The sequence below is a fragment of the Thermobia domestica genome, chromosome 8 (genome assembly GCF_964235325.1).
Source record: "Thermobia domestica chromosome 8, izTheDome1.hap1.1, whole genome shotgun sequence".
NCBI lineage: Eukaryota > Metazoa > Arthropoda > Insecta > Zygentoma > Lepismatidae > Thermobia > Thermobia domestica.
Genome location: NC_137461.1, coordinates 43202289 through 43219918, shown reverse-complemented (window position 1 = coordinate 43219918; position 17630 = coordinate 43202289). Strand labels below are relative to the sequence as shown.

The following is a 17630-nucleotide window of genomic DNA, read 5'->3' as shown; positions in this document are numbered from 1 at the left end:
ATGAAAGTGGCAGACAATAGTCACAATGGATGAACCATACATCGATTTCACTATTAGTGGTCACATCTGGCAGCTGACATACCATGATAGGGATGTCAAATTTTACTGTAAGTTTGTTCGATACTTGCGAGGAAGTTTTCTACGTATATTGTGTGTTTATCGTTGTTATCGGATTCAGTTATGCAGGGAATCATCTGATAGTGAAGCACGATTGAAACATGAACATGACAATTGAAGACATTTCCAGAAATAAATTATTTTTTGGATCGACATCCTGTAATTGTACGGTGCAATAACCACCACAAAGCTCAGCTCAAACCAAATACCTCAGACACCAGAGATGAACGCTCTATCACTGAGCCACCATGGCCCCAGGAAGAAATAAGAGTATCCCGAAAAACTAACAAATACGATATTGTCCACCATAAACTTCCTTGGTCGGGGATGAACCAGGGACCTCACATACTACAGGTAAGTGATCTACCACAGAGATACCGTACCCTCTATCTTGGCAATGAGATAGATTGTGGGGAATGACCAATAAAATAGGGGTCGACCTTGTACCATGATTGTGCACCCACAAAATGCACCAATATAAGCCCTGTGAGAACGCACCTGGGAAGAATTATATTACCGAATTGATATAAGCAAGGTAACAAAAAAAGCTCACTTTGAGTATTTGTGAGTTATATTACATTTTTGCCACTGAAATTTGGGCAGGTAAAATACTTATGGGTAAAACTTTAAACAATTTGCACACTTAATAAAAGAAATATTAAGCTGATATCGTTTAAATCTTTTTGTGACACCCGGTATTACACAACTTTTTTGTATGCTCGAATGTCATACATTACGAGTCATTTTATTCTCACGGTATCTTTTATGTCCGACATGAATGTTTCAGTCATTTAATACGAATATTAAATTTAGCTTCTATGTTAATTCCGTAAGTGCAACTTGGAATCTAAAAAGAAGTGCTAGCCGCCGCCACAGATTGTATTCTACTTGATACCATTAGTATGGACTATCATTCGACATCAAAGTTTTCATTGAAGCAAGCTCGAGTGAAGAACAAGCAACGGAATTAGGTCCTAACCTTCCCACACCATGAAGAGAGCAATATTTCATGTGCTTGGGTTCGCCCGTTTCCTCCTATTTTTTCATTCCACCATTTCATTCATTCTCATCATTATCGTCTCCTTTAAACTAGTCAGCATAATCGTGGAATGTACAACTTAAAAGATTTAATTTCATTTCCTCCCACATTATCATTCCAACGATTATTCCCTCATTATTCACTTGCCTTAGTCATCCTTCAGTCTTAACCTAAAGGGCATAACGTGAGACGTTAAATTGAATTTCATTTCCAAGAGACTGGATTACAGGATGATCCCGAATGTGTTATTTCTTGCTGTCACTAGATGAAGTTTGCGACTTCTTTGAAACCAACAACACAATTGGTTGTTTTATAATAATAAAAAAAAAGAAAGAAAAGAAAGAGAAAAATAAATTCATTTAATTTAATTATCTTTATGTTAATTAGTCTAACACGTTTATACCAATTACTTTATTTTAATTGATCTTGCAACTAATACCTCATCGCTCTTTACAGGTTACCTGGTTATATGTGTGTGTCACGCAAGTAACGTCATTGGATATGCTTCTGTGTTTTTTGATATTCCATGCTATCATCAAATTAAACATTTAAGGAACACTGCCAGGATTGTAGTTGGCTTCTCTATTAAATCGAACTATCCATCACAGCAAGAGGACAACTATTTCCTGAAGAATTAGCTTATCGTTACAGAAAAGAATTCTCTCATCATCAATCATCATCAGTCATCAAGTCAAGGAACCCAACAGTTAATTTCTACATCTCCAGCAAGTGCTGAACTTGGCTTAATTGGAAATTCAGATTCCGATGAGAGAAACAAGTTGGTGTTTAGTCTAATTAAAAGTTGGGTAGTTCGACACACTGATATTATAAGGTAAGTTCTTTACATATGACCCTGATATAATTACATTTGGTGCTAACCATCATGTAGATATTTTAATGATATTAAAAGTAGGTTAGAAAATAATATCCATGTGTAAACATGAAACGTTAACAACATGTAACAGGAACAAACATTTTAGGAATCTTAATGAAACAAAAAAAGGAAAATTTTTAGAAAACTTGATGAAACAAAAAAAAGGAAAATGTTAGGAATTTAGATGAAACAAAAAGGAAAGTTTTAGGAAACTTGGCGATACAAAACAGGAAAATTTTAATAAAACGTATGAAACAAAAGGAAAATTTTTGGAAACTTATGTAACAAGAAAGGAAAACAAAAAAGGAAAATTTTAGAAGTCTTGAAACAAAAAGGAAAAATTTTGGTCTTGATGAAAGAAAAAAGTGAAATTTTAGGAATTTTGATGAAACATAAAGGAAAGTTTTAGGAATTTTGATGGCATAAAAAGGAATGTTTTAGAAAACTTGATGAAACAAAACAGGAACATTTTAGAAAATTTGATGAAACAAAAAAGAAAGGTTTAGGAATCTTGATGAAACGAAAAAGGAAAATTTTAGGAATGTTGATGAAACAAAAAAGAAAAGTTTTAGAAAATTTGATGAAGCAAAAACGGAAAATTTTAGGAATCTTTATTAAACAAAAAGGAAAATTTTAGGAATTTTGATGAAACAAAAAAGGAAAATTTTAGGAATCTTCACGAAACTAAAAAGGGAAATTTTAGAAATCTTGATTGAAACAAAAAAAGGTAAGTTTTATAAAACTTGATGAATCAAAAAGAAAATTTTTTAGGAAACTTCATGAAACAAAAAAGGAAAATTTTAGGAATCTCGATGAAAAAAAAGAAAAATTTTAGGAATCTTGATGAAACAAAAAGAAAAATTGTTAGAAAACTTCATGAAATAAAAAAAGGAAAATTTTAGGAATCTTGATGAAACAAAACAATCTGAATTGGAATATATTTGTGAAGATTCGTGGGAAGGTAATGGAGAGCTGACAAGCAAAGGTAATGGGATGGGTTGTTCATGTTATGAAAGCTGTAATTGTTTAGAGGCGATTTTGGATAAGTAGCTCAAAGTGAAGGTAATGAGAGTAGAATTTGCTGATAATTACAAGACTAATGTAAAAGAGAAGAATTTGTCCTTCTTTATGTCCACCTTTTTTAATATGTCAGAAGTAGGCTTACAATATTATTTTAATAATAAAAGGTTACGATTAATAAATAATACGAGTACGATGCCTTAAAGGATAAAGGAATATACAACAGCAAGAATTTTATTAAAAAGGGACAGAAGTCTGGGAATGCTCACCTGTCACCATCTCAATTCTCCCAATTTCACGTGAACGTAACACAGCTCCGTCCCTTTTAGTATGCAGTGAAGTAAATTTTGTTGAGTTAAGTATATTCTATGATGAAATACATTGTCTTCCTTTATCATAAAGTAATAAATATACTCCATATCTTTTCTCAATGTCTGATGAAGAGGACGTTAGGTCCTTGAAACTGTAACAAAAATAGTATAGTTATTAAATAATTCATTTTGTTCTGGTCAGAAAAATGTTTTAAAATCATAAAGTAAGCTGAGCCAAATACAAAGAAACACTCTCCCAGAAGAGGAGAGGTTCGCCCTACTACTTATTGAAAGGATTGCATAAATTATTGATTTCGGTGCTGTGGGAGGTATCTCAGCTATAATCCGAGGTAGACAGGGCTCTATCCCAACTGATTTCCAGGAAGCTACCAGATCATGAATCGGATTGTGGTCATACTGTGGACTCTGTCAGCATGTGATTATGATTTGGAGGATTCGAAACTTTGTGATATTGTGACATGTCCTGGCATCAAAACGACATTTAACACTACTAATGTCCTACAGGTACCAATACTTGAGATGTGTGTACATTTCCACTCGCTGAAGGAGTTACCTCCATTAATACGAATAACTGGGAATTTGGCTTCGTTCCATTGCTGTTGACCTGATAAGAAAAAGATTTAACTCTTTTACAGGGGAGAAGGAGTTGGCTTAACCTTGAAAGTGATGTAAGATCATTGGCTACAACGAAGATAGAGATTCAATTGAGGAACACAACACACACAGCTTATCAAGATAAATTATTTTCTTTACTAACTAATGAAAATGTCAAAATATTATGAAGAATGGAAATTTAAAGGACGTTTTTTTCGATTCTAAGTATCGTGAGATATTAAAATCCTTGTTCCCATTGCCGTACAAGTAATGGTTTAAAGTATGAAATTTCATATTCTCTCTTTCTAGTGATGATGATGATGATGATGATGGGACTTAAGAGGAAGGTATGAGGGAAGGAAGTTGGGCAGTTAACTCATTGTTGGTTCAAAAGTAATGTTATCAGCGAAGAAATAAAGTGCAAGCATGAAAGAAAAGCATATGAATGTGAAAAGAAGCCTCTATGGGAAAATAAAATAATAAAAACAATTCATGTGCTCGAATGAACACGTTAATCAAATAATCCTCAAATGTATTGTACTCTACAAGGCAGGAATATAAGCATTGTGTAATAGGCTATGAAAAAAACAACAACAAGAGACTATCGAAATATAGATGTAGCAAAGAATAAGGAAAATTAGGTGGGATAAACTGAAAACCAAGATCTAGAATAGTAAGTAAGAAGAAAGTGACATTGGATGTAATTAAAAGTGAAAAAAAAACTATTTTTGCAAATTAGCTTATCCAACCTTATGAAATTTTTAAATTAGTGAATACAAGAAACCTTGCAAATTATCGACTATATTCCTAACAGAAGTGTTTTAAAAGAATTTAAAATATTTCAACTCCTTATTCTTTTAAAGAATTACTTAAATTACTTAACAATTTACATATAAGTACTATAACTACTCAATTTTTAGTGGTAAAAATTACAACACACTAACTTGCAATTGCCCAATATAACCATCCTTTGTTACTCTGCATACCACTCTTTGTTACTCTGCACTTCAATAAATCCTATTCCCGCCAAATCCATTTCAGCATGTTTTGATCACCAATTCGTATTGCACCACTAATGCACTCTTGGAGTTTACTGGGGTAAAACGGTCTTTTTTGAACACAATGTCTTTGAGATGTCCGAAAAAAAAAAACTCGCAGGAGGGTATGTTCTGTGATCCTAGCGTCCAACGTAAAAAAAACTGTTGACCATTGTGAGCAGCTCGCCCAAACTAGTGATGTGACAGTATCTCATCAAGGCAATTCTTAACATTGTGATGAAAGTTGAAAGAGATTGCGTGCTGTTGATAAATAACGTCCGCATTGTCATATTCAAGCTTTGGTATGAGCCTCATAGTAAGCAAGTGTGCAAATGTTCCTGCAGTTAATTTCTTCGGGAGAGAAGAAACTTGGACTGAACACTTTGGAAGATTAAATTTGTTCAAAATACTTTTTTGAAAGTGCGCAATTTCAATAATTTTATGAAGCTCTTGAGTCTCAGATACAAAAGTTTAGTTTGCTCACTCTTCCCGCCACATGGAATGTAGCTCCATCACTTTAACGGTATCCAGTCAAAACAGCGCAAGGACAAAAACAACGCATGGACAAAAATAGCACATGGATAAAAACCGCGCAAGGGCAAAACAGCGCATTAACAATAACCGCGCAAGGACAAAAACAGAGCATGCAAATTCCGCGGGGACATAAACAGCGAATGGACAAAAACTGTGCAAGGGTATAAACAGCGCATGCAAATACCGTGTGCACAAAAACAGCGCATGAACAGAAACCGGGCAAGTACAAAACAGCGCATGTAAATACCACATTTACAAAAACAGCGCATGGACAAAACACGCGCAAGTACAAAACAACGCATTAACAAAAACTGCGCAAGGACCAAAACAGAGCATGCAAATTCCGCGGGGACAAAAACAGCGCATGAACAAAAATCGCGCAAGGACAGAAACAGTGCATGCAAATACCGCGTGAGCGAAAACAGCCCATGGGCAAGAACCGTAGATGAACATTTTGCACTAGGCTCGCTCGCGCTCGACCTCATTTCTTTCAACTGGGCTCGCGATCACTCGGGCTCGCAATCACCTCAATCTAGCGTCAGAAGTCAAACCTGAATTACAGAACAATCGAGTTTTTGTTAATGAACAATTAACACCAAACAATCAAAAAGTGCTATACGAAACAAAACAATTCGCCAGGAACAGAAGTTTCCGATTTGTTTGGGTGCGTGATGAAAAAGTGCTTCTAAGGAAAGACGAAAGTGAAATATATTAAAGAGCTAGAAGATCTGCAAAACATGCAAACCTAAGTGGCTCAACAGGATCTCAACTTAACTCAAGATGGAACAGGTAATTAATGAAACTTTCTTATATCAAAATATAAACACTAACATTTGTAATAATATAGACTCTTTTAATGAATTATTTAGTGATAAAAGAGGATTTCGATTATTCAATTGAATATTACAATTGTTAAAAAAAATTAAATGAATTTTTAATATTGTTACAAAATATTGCTATAAATGTAGATATAAGTGTCTTAACAGAAATATGGAAAATGAAGCAACTTGTAACATTAACATAAATGGATATCGCTGTTATTATACAAATAGGTCTTTAACACGTGCAGATAGAGTCATGATATTTGTAAACGAGCAAGTTGACATTCACAAGATAACGGAACTGAACCTTGCTGACGCCACTGGAATGCGCTTACATTTAAACAATGAAGAAGGTTGTATATAATAGCTATATATCACACTCCAAGAGGTGATGAGAAAGCATTTCTACAATCACTAATGATGAGCTTAAAAATTCATCAACTTGCTCTTTGCTTTTAGGTGATGTAAATCTAGATATATTAAGTGACAAACACTGTGAAAATATAGATACGTATTTAAACTTACTATACAGTCATGGTTATGTTTCATGCATAAATAAACACACTAGAGTTACAGAATATAGTAAGACTTCTATAGATCATATATTTTTAAAACATCAAAGTCCAGTGAATGTCACATCAGCTGTGCTGCAAACAAGTATAACTGACCAATTTCTCACTAGTATAAATGTTCCCATTACAATGCAAAAGAGGGGAAAATGTCATATGAAACAACAATTATAGATTATACTTTATTAAATGAAGAATTGAGAAAATGTAACTGGAAGCAGGTAATACAGAGTAATTGTGTTAATATTGCCACTTCGAATTTCATCCAAATGATGAAAAATTGTATACGTAATTCACGTATTAACAATAACAATAAAAACGTAAGTAGTAAATATCGCAAAATAAAACCATGGATAACAAAAGGATTAGTAAACTCTATAAGAGAAAGAGATAGATTAAGTCGTTTAGTAATAAAAAACAAAACGATTTAGAATTTAAGGAATCTTACAGAAGGTATAGAAATAAACTTACAGAATTAATAAAAGAAGTTAAAAATGACTACTATAGAAAACAAATTACATTATGTAATTAAAATATTAGTAAATTATGGAAGGTAATAACAGTTATTACAGATAAAAATGACAAAAATATGTATGCGCTATTTGCCCAGAGCGCGTGCGCAGAGCCGTTTGCTAATAAGAAATTTGCTGTAATACACAGTGGTTTTCTTTGTGTAGTTCACGTGTTATGAACTTAAGAAAATATCTGTACCTGTGAGGATGAAGTGCGTAAGTCCAATTTTGGCAAAAATGAATTAAAACCAGTTTTGTATATCTTTCGGAAATCTGCAACAAATATTGGTTATGTTTTGTTCTATACGTGTTGATGAAGTAATTAATCAAGTATATAATGTAGTATGTCCAGTATGTATTTAATGCTTAAGTAAGTGCTTTTGCGGTTTTCTGGAAAACAACACTTTGTGACTTACGCACTTCATGTTCTCAGGTACAAATATTAAAGGCAAAAACTAAATTTGATTTACTTTAGTTTTGTTAGAAAAGTGCGTTGGAAATTACACTAAACAAAGAAATCACTTTAAAAAAACGTCCGAAGGATCCAATTCAGTATTTGTAATATACAAGTTCACATTTGTACATACGGTTTAGAATCTCCTGCTTTTCTAATTTTCAAATACGGCAACCCTAACAGAAGACGAACATATTTAGTTACATCAAATCATGAGTATTTAAAGGGGATGCGAAAATTTGTACTTCCAACCTCCTCCAACCTTCCAGGAGCAAGTAATGTAAAATCATTAGATTTACAGATTCATTGTTCAGAAAAGTCTTGTTTATATGTCTGGTTGAAACAACATATATATGCAATTCCAGAAGATATGTATACATTAAATTCATCGAAAATAGGCAAAGAAATTGAGTTGAGTTGAGTTGAGCTGAGTCGGTAAACTCGTTTCAATCGAGCCCTCTTGAGCCGATGGCTCACCTAAGCCAAGTCAAACTGTGTCGATGGCTCATCCCAACCGAGCCAACTCGAGCTATCGGCTCATTTCAGCCCAGTCAATAGCTCATCCCAACCGAACTAGCTCAAGCCTTCGGCTCAATTGAGCCGAGCCGATGGCTCATCCTAACCGAGCAGGCTCGAGCTGTTCAGTCAGTTGAAGCAAGCCGAGCCGGTTAACATCACTACCCGGGTTAGAATTTTGCTTGGTCTCGAAACTTCGACCGTGCACTCTCAGCCTTGATGTTAAGAACTATACAGGTGCTCACTACATTTGAGGCTGTCTCGTTATAAAAATCTATTGTCGTCTCGTTATTGTGGCGAGATGCGAGAAGTGTCTCATCTCGTGAGCAACACTAAAAGTATTCCATATTATTGCTTACATTTCTCATAGCTTTCGCTTTCCAGTCTAATCACTTAATCATGATTACAAAATGAGTTAAAACGAGCTGAACGAGCGAGGCATTATCAAACTCGACTCGGCTCAAAACTCGACCTCAAAAAGAGTGACTCGGCTCGGAACTCAACTCGAGAAAATTACCTTTGACTCGACTCGTGCCCATCCCTATACTTGAGCGATTGACCGTAGAATTTCAAATCCCGATTAGTCATAATGTCACAGTCCTGTTTTATTACAAGTGTAATACCCTTCAGTCAGTGGAGACGAGGACGTGCATCATGGGTCAGAGTTGTTAACTGTTGGTTTTGGTTAGTCGAAGTGGGTCAGAGTGGTTCATGGTGTGTCCTGGTCACAGTGGGTCGTAAGTTAGTGTGTCGTGGGTCAAGATGGGTGGTAGGTCATTGGATCGAGAGTCACGTTTTTATTGATCATGCTATCTCTGGCTACAACTGTACATTTTGACCTTGAGAATACAATTCCTCTACGAATGCAGAGCTGTAGCCATAACGTTTGACCTTGGGAAACCAATTCTTTAACGAATGCAAAGCTACAACAGTAAGTTTGACCTTGAGAATTAAATTTTTCTACGAATGCAAAGCTGTAACCATAACATTTTTACTTTGAGAATCCAATTCTTCAACAAATGCAGCTACAACCGTCAAGTTTAACCTTGCGAATCCAATTCCTCAACAAATGCAAAGGTATAACCGTAACGATTGACTTGGAGAATTCAAATCTTCAACAAATGTAAAGCTACAACTGTAACGTTTGAAATTGAGAATACAGTTCTTCAACAAATGCAAAACTACCTTGATCTTGAGATACACTAGTAAAGTATTTTATTTTATCGGAGCTGAGAGCGACATACTCACTTCTTAGTATTTTTAAATGATAACTTTTTGCCTGAACAAAATTCATCAGGACTATTGAGGTCAGTATCAGAAACGAAGTAGGTCAGTAAGTCAAGATTTGTGAGTGGGTCAGTGGATCGTGGGTCAACATGACGTGACCCACTGCGACCCACCACCCATAATGACTCATTCAGACACACTGAGCCCACTGACCCGCTACGACTCATCGATCCATTCTGCTCAGGGCACTTTTGGATATTGATATTTGTAATTGCAATAATAGCAATAGGACTTACAATTTGGCTTTCGAGAGATAGCCTGTGAGATTTTAGAGGAGTTAACTACTGAAAAAAGATTGAATCACTTGTAATTGAATGTAAATATGTGTGCGTGATCATCATAGCTAAATTGCAAAATCAAATGAAATGACTTTTGGTATATAGATAGTCCCCAATCCCAACTGGTATGTTTTCATCATTCATATCGTTTTCATTATCATATCCTAAGGGGGGAGTGGTGGTCCGAATTTTTGCGAAAAATTGCGTATCTCAAGAGCTTAGGGAGCTGAAATTCAGTATATTATTCTTTATTAAAAAAAAAAAAAAAAAAACAGAACGTGTCCTATCATTTTTTAGAATTCTCTCTCTTATGAGGGGGAAGCGCTTCCTATATAAGGGAAATTGGTAGTGAGCTGATTTGTAAAAGTAATTGAAAAAGATCACTATTAGTTGAGAAAGTAATTGAAAAACAATTATTAATTGAGAAACAACTACAGTGCTTTGTATTTTATATCCACTGCTTTCTATTATAATAATTGCTGAAGCTTGTGTTTATTATATAGAGTTGTGAGAAAAATGGACATAAAATTTATACTGTAAGCATATTTTCAGGAAAGTTTAAGTTTGTAGGCTAAGCTTACAATCTTTTTCCCTTTACGTTGGTCTACTTTACATTGATTTGAGACTTTCAAATTTCATTCTTTTTTCCAGTGAAAAGTATCTGTACAAGAAAATAATTATGTATGATAATTAAATTGAAATTCATCATAATTTGGACCATGATAAACACTTAACAATTTTATATCGTAAAGGTTAGATCTTCTGATGTTTTAACAGAGTGGTGTTTGAGCGATTGAAAGTAGAAATTCAAACTCCGATTAGTGATAATTTCACAATCTTGTTTTATTACAAGTGTAATATCCTTAAGTCAGTGGAGACGAGGGAGTTGATCATGGGTTAGAGTTGATGACGATGGCTTTGGCGGATAGGAGTGGATCACAGTGGGTCAAAGTGGTCCATGGTGGGTCGTGGATTAGAGTAGGTTACAGTGGGTCGTGGGTCCAGTTTTCATTGACCCACGAAATCTCTGACATCCGCCACAATTGCGTAAGTCTGATAAATGATGAGTCAAAAGGTGTTATTATGCCACCTATGCATGTTACTTATATTGATGTACTAGACCAGGGGAAGACATTAAGCAGGAATGAAGAGTAGTCATGGTTTTTCTTTCTTGTGACTTGATTTAATAGTTTGGGTCGGGAACGGTTTGAATTGTGGGATATGTTGTAAGTTTGACCGTATGATAACTAGCACAGTGGCGAAATTGGGCATACCTGTATTTATTTTGTACTGTTTCTTACAAAATTATTTATTTTGTAGTGTTTACAAAATAAATACAAATATTATTTAAAAAATAGTTAACAGGGAACCAAGACAACATGATAAGTCATCAATTACCGTTGACTTCATTTTTCTAGTCGTTGCCTTAACTTAGATTTTTGGGCAATTTATATTCTGACCACACTGTAATTTCTATGGATGGCAACACTAAAAATTCTTTTGATTCATATTTTCAGGTGTAGAATAACATTATCTATTATTGTGGTAAGTTACATTTCATTATCTCTTTTCACTTACGAAAATCGTTCAGAAGAAAAATGATTAGCTTTGGTATCAGTTTTAGTAGGCTGCCCCCTTAAACAAGATCAAAGCACTCGGTTGGAAGTCGGAATATGCTTCAATTCAGTTCCTACAAACAACAATTACCGTTGCTATTGTTATTTCATACAAGGCATTAACAACGAAATGGCATTCCGTGTCGTGCTTCACAACAATATGAAAAAGCAAACAAACTTCTTTTCTATATTCTTGTTCTGTTTACATTTCAACCTAAAAACTAATTTTGTAAATAGCTTTTAATGATATCGTAACCAATTATTGGTTAGAACTACAAAGGATGAAAGAAAGAGAATTAGTTCCTTTCCAATAATATGACATTTAGTTGAATCCCAACTTCTTTCAGTGAGAGTTCAGAGGTTTAACTGCACAACAATTTTTAAAACAGTTCCTTTTATATATATGTATGTATATGTGTGTGGTTATTCTCTGTAAGGACCTTTGCTAACAAGATCAAAAGACCACTAGAGTTGGATTAGGTTTTGCCAGTTCTCCATTTGGTTTGGCAGTGCAGTAGATACTCTGTTAACCGAGCATTACGGGACCGGGCCCTGGTCGGATAACGGAAAAGTCGGGTAAAACGAAAATCACCATTACACTGTGCCTGAAAAATGTATAGCATCTCCACAGTAGTTTCGAAATTATTTATAGTACTCTAATTGAATAATTTAACTTCTAAAGTACCGAAGTTTCGACCACAAGCTGCTACAGTGACACTCAATTGAACGAAGTACTGTATATTAAAAAATATATCGCGCAAGTGAACTTTGTGAGGGACAAACACAATGTGCGTGGGTTTTCTCGGAATTCTCCCGTCTCCTCCCACTTTCTTCATTCCACCCTTTTTTCAGTTCTCATCATCAGCGTTTTCTTTAGCCTAGGAGGCATATCCATGGTACGTAAAGATTTCATTTCAAGAAGACAAAACTGAAAAAGCAAAGGAAAACATATTGTTCTGGAGCCCCGAGCGCAACAGTTAATGAAAGGTTCTTGTAATTCTTGGAAGATGAACGATTAATCCGATAAACGGTTAAGGAAATAATACACTGTTAAAGTGCTCGAGCTCATGAGTTCGGAACTCACGCTCATTCGACCTTACCCTCACAGTGAGCGTAAGGTTGAGTGAACGAGGCTCCGAGGTGATGTTGTGAATGTGAGGTCGAAAGGATGTTGTGAGCCTGATGTCAAGATAATGTTGAGTGTGAGGTCAAGTGAGCATAATGTCGAGATGATGTTTTCAGCGTGAGGTTCAGTTTGTGTGATGTTGGGTTGACGATGTGTGAGTTTGAAATGTTGTTGTGAGCGTGAGTTTGAGTGAGGCCAGTCCAAAATGGGCACCTTTGTCAAAGGTGCTCGAACTCATTATGTAGGCGCTCATGAGTTCGGAGTTGACGTTCACTCTACCTCACTCTCACGAAGTGAGTGTTAGGATGAGTGAGTGCGTGCTCCAAATCAAGATGTGAGCATGATGTCGGAATAGTGTGAATGTGAAGTCGAGTGGAGGGTGAGGTCGCAAGGATGTTATGAGCATGAAATCGAGTGAGCTTGATGCCGAAATGATGTTATGAGCGTGAGGTCGAGTGAACGTGATGTCGGAATGATGTGAGTGTGAGGTCGAGTCAGCGTGATGTCGGAATGATGTGAGTGCGAGATCTAGTGAGGAGAGGTTGAAAGGATGTGAGCAAGAGGTCGAGTAAGCGTGATATTGAGATCTTGTTGTGATGTGGAGTGAGCGTAATGTCGAGACGATGTTATAAGCGTGAAGTTGAGTGAACGTGATGTCGAAAGGGTGTTATGAGTGTGAAGTCGAGTGAGCGAGAGATCGAGAGAAAGATGTGAGCGTGAGGTCGAAAGGATGTAAACGTGAGATCGATTGAGCGCGATGTCGAGATCATGTTGTAATTTCTAGTGAGAGTAATGTCGAGATGGTGTTGTAAGTGTGAAGTTGAGTGAACGTGATGTCGAAATGGTGTTATGAGTATGAGATCGAGTGAGCGAGAGGTCGAAAAGATGTTATAAACATGAGATCGATTGAGCGTGATGTCGAGATCATGTGATTTGCAGTGAGTGTAATGTCGAGATGATGTTATAAGCGAGAAGTTGAGTGAACGTGATGTCGAAAGGGTGCTGTGAGCTTAAGTTCGAGTGAGTTTGATGTCAGGTTGACGATGTGAGTGTGAGATCAAAAATATGTTGTGAGCGTGAGTTTGAGTGAGGTTAGTCTAAAATGGACACCAAGATTACAAGATTTTATCCATTTATTCTTTCTAGGTTTAGTGCTATCAGTAGATTCATTTTTACTATTTGGTTCAAAACCTCAGTGGTAGACAACCAGCCCCTAGGATTTAGTAGTATTTATGACGACCAGAATAGATGGGATTTGTACTAGTACTGCAAACATGTTTTCCAATTGAGAATGGATTGGCCAAACAGACGCAGAAAGAGACTGTTAATCAATAAAGATGTCCGAAGCAATTCCTAGATACTTCTCCCCCTCCAAACGGCTGCTACGAAAATATTAATTTAAGTTCCATCTGATATAAAATTCGCACGTGATCCATGTAGATTTACTTTGGGGAGACTCGGCATATATTGAGGGTGTTCTGGACTAATATCGCAAGAGCTTCACTTGTCTCTACTTTTCATATTTTTTCTTATTCTATTTGTGTATTTTTGTAATGTTTATTATTTATGGTGAGAAATTTGTGTTTCCTTTGAATGTTCATTTCAACTATATAATGTTTCAAAAGTTTGGCAACATTGTTTTTAATGTCGGTTTGCTTCATGTTTCCTTACACACGTTTCCGTAGCGACTTTACGAGTTCTAGCACTGCAACACAAACAATATATGTTCTAATATCCCACGTGGTATTGTGTATAAACAATACTTCACACTTGTGTTTACAAACACCACCACAAGATACTACGCACCACGTAGATCCACTACAACTAGCAGACGACCGACTTCTGGCTCCTATTACGAAACAGACGATGACTATACGTCTGGAGGTCTATTCGGCAGCAACCAACGGACTATTTCTCTGGTGTCTCTTCTACCGTTTGCCACGGAACATTAGGAGTAACCTAAATCCAAGCCTCTAGTCTGCTACAGGACTCTTAGCTTTCGCTTGCTCCTGGCTTAGCCTGCTACGGGGCTCTGTTGGGAATCCTTCCCCAGTTGTTTAGCCTGCTACGGGGCTCCGTGACTACTAAACCTCCTCACTACTTGCCAAGGAGCTTTGGGGATTCTTTTCGCCACTCTGCTTAGCATGCTACGGGGCTCTGTTGGGAATCCTTCCTCAGTTGCTTAGCCTGCTACGGGGTTCCGTGACTACTAACCTCCTCACTGCTTGCCACGGAGCTTTGGGGATTCTTATCGCCACTCTGTTTATCCTGCCACGGGGCTCTGTAGAAATCCTGTCCACGACCTCACGGTCAAGGACTACACATTTCTAACCTAACAAATTTTGAGGACAACAACTTTATAGTATTTTTGTAAATACTCTTATTCAGTGAATTTTAAAATAAAAGCCGGTCGTGGGAGTCAATTCCGGACACTCATTTTATTACCTCGCTCTACCTACAACCTATATGGGACAGAGTTTTACAATATCAATATATATAATGTCAACAAAAGAGTAATTGGGTCATAAACAGACACATAACTATCACGGTAGAGGGGGGCGCGGTGGCTCAGTGGTAGAGCGTTCACCTCCGGTGCTTGGGGTCCCTGGTTCGATCCCAGCTCGCGCCGTGTGGACTTTGTGGTGGACAAACACCGTGCTCGTGGGTTTTCTCGGGGTTCTCCCGTTTCCTCCCACTTTCTTCATTCCACCATCTCATTCATCTCTCATTATCACCGTCTCCTTTAGCCTAACCGGCATAACCGTGGGACGTAAAACTACAGATTTCATTTCATTTCATTTATCACGGTAGACTTGGAATTAATGAAAAAGAAAGAGAAACAAAGTGTACATCGTATTTACTATGTTCTTCAAACACTGAAAAATAAGAAATTACTAAAATATCAAGGATCTTATAAAATAGAGGATGTGCTCTTACAACAAAATCTTGAAGCCATACGTCAAAGTTTCTCCACCCCTACTCTGCCCACTACGCCCAATAGGATCGCAATGTTTTGAGCCAACAATCATGGCGGAAACGAAAGTAGCCAATCAGACGATGGTAGAAACGAGAGTAGCCAATCAGACGTGTCGATGCTCGGTTACTTTTTGGCTTCAGCGATTTAATAGGATGAAGATACATATGGGCAGATCCTCTATTTATAACATCCTTTTAAAATATATTAAAATAAACAAATTGATCATATTCTTAAATTATTTTTTACCCTTCGTTTTCTTCCTTTCTCTTAAGATACAGACTTAGGTTCCAGTCAACCATATCATGAGATTTGTTTTAAATAATTATTTATTTATATAATAATTTAATGTTAACGAAAATAATGAACAATGGCTTAAAGATGACGAATGAATCTCGGTGAATCTACTCTTTGTTTAAACAAAAGTTTAATTAAGGTTTTCATTTTAGAAAAAAGATGGCGATACTTATCAAGTCAGTATTCTCAAGATCATGCATTATTAAGTCCACCATCTTGATTTTCCCGTGCATTCGTAGAGAGGGTGCTGAACGCTTTGTTGTGTGATTGGTCAATGTGGTGCTTCCATCATTTTTTATGCTTCAACCTTGTCACGTAAACAACAACTAAACGATTTTTTAATCTCCTTCTCGGATCTTTCCTCTCATATTAAATTAAACATTTCCCGTTTATCGGCATTAAAAGCGACACATCATAAACTCTAATTATAGACTATGATACTCCCTAATTTTGGGAAACCTTTTATTAAAAGTGTTAGAAGCGATTGTAGAATCTCTCAATCAAATTGTTTGAAGTATTGATGTTAAATATTTTCTTCACACGGTGATAGGAAAGATGGTGTTAATAATCTGCTAGTCTATAACTTATTTTTATAGGAACAACATGAAGAAAAATACCGATTACAAGACACGACCTGGGTTAGCTGGTTTATATTGGCGTGGTATTTATCTAATACAACTAGCAGGACATTTCTTCTATGATTACCATCAAAATTATGGTTTCTGGAGAATGCTTTACCGAATCATATACTCCATATTTAGCATTACTGTATCTTCACTTCATTTAATCTTCTGCACTGTAGATATCGTTAACAAAAGAGCAGACTTTCGTCGAATGATTAACGCAATAGCTACCACAACGTATGCTTTCCAAGGCGTCTCCAAAATGTTATATTTAGCTTTTAGACCCAAGTCATTTCAAAATCTACTGCACTGCTGGGACCATGTTCAGACACATCCTCTGTTTGCTGTTGACAATGAGAGCTGTGATAGAGCAGCTTATGTGAGAGCCAAAAAGATCGTGACTCTTGTATTTACGCTTATTGTTCTTGATGCAACATTTTGGGCTATAAAGCCACTTCTTGAATATAAAGAGAAAGAGCTGACGGAAGGTAACGAAACTATTATTGTAAAAGAGAAAAGATTAATCGTTGAGTCGTGGTACCCCTTCGATCCAGCTGAGAGTAGTATAAATTTCCTGGCTGCTTATATGTTTCAGGTAAGTTTAAATATTACTACATCTAAGTATAGTAATGTGGAAGAAACCTTAGGCACTCATATCTTTGTAAGAAATATTTTGAACGATAAATGCTTTAATTGCCTACGTAATCAAAGTAGGACTCACTTTTCTCATTCTATGGTTGACAGTGGTGTATTCCATATATATACACTAAAGTGTTGATGTTGTGGGTCCAGGTAAATGGTGACGTTGCATTCTCATTTAACATTGGGCGCATAAAGAATGTACAGCCCAAACGGCTCGTCCGATTTAAAACATTCCTTCACTTTAGATCGAAAACATCATATTTTGAGACGGTTTCTCCTCTTACATTTTGTTTTAACTCTGATAATAACAGAGATACCCTATGTCAGAGGACTTTTGAGACACCTTGTATATATAAACTCGATACTTA

At 36.3% G+C, this 17630-nt stretch overlaps 1 protein-coding gene across 1 annotated transcript in view; it reads left to right on the top strand.

The window, feature by feature from the left end:
- The first annotated feature begins 1864 nt into the window (after nucleotides 1-1864).
- LOC145692112 (odorant receptor coreceptor-like) overlaps nucleotides 1865-17630 on the top strand; it is a 34307-nt gene continuing 18541 nt past the window's right edge. Inside the window, exon 1 of the mRNA XM_081767405.1 lies at nucleotides 1865-1988. The gene's annotated coding sequence lies outside the window, so the exon portion shown is untranslated. The remainder of the gene's footprint in view (nucleotides 1989-17630) is intronic.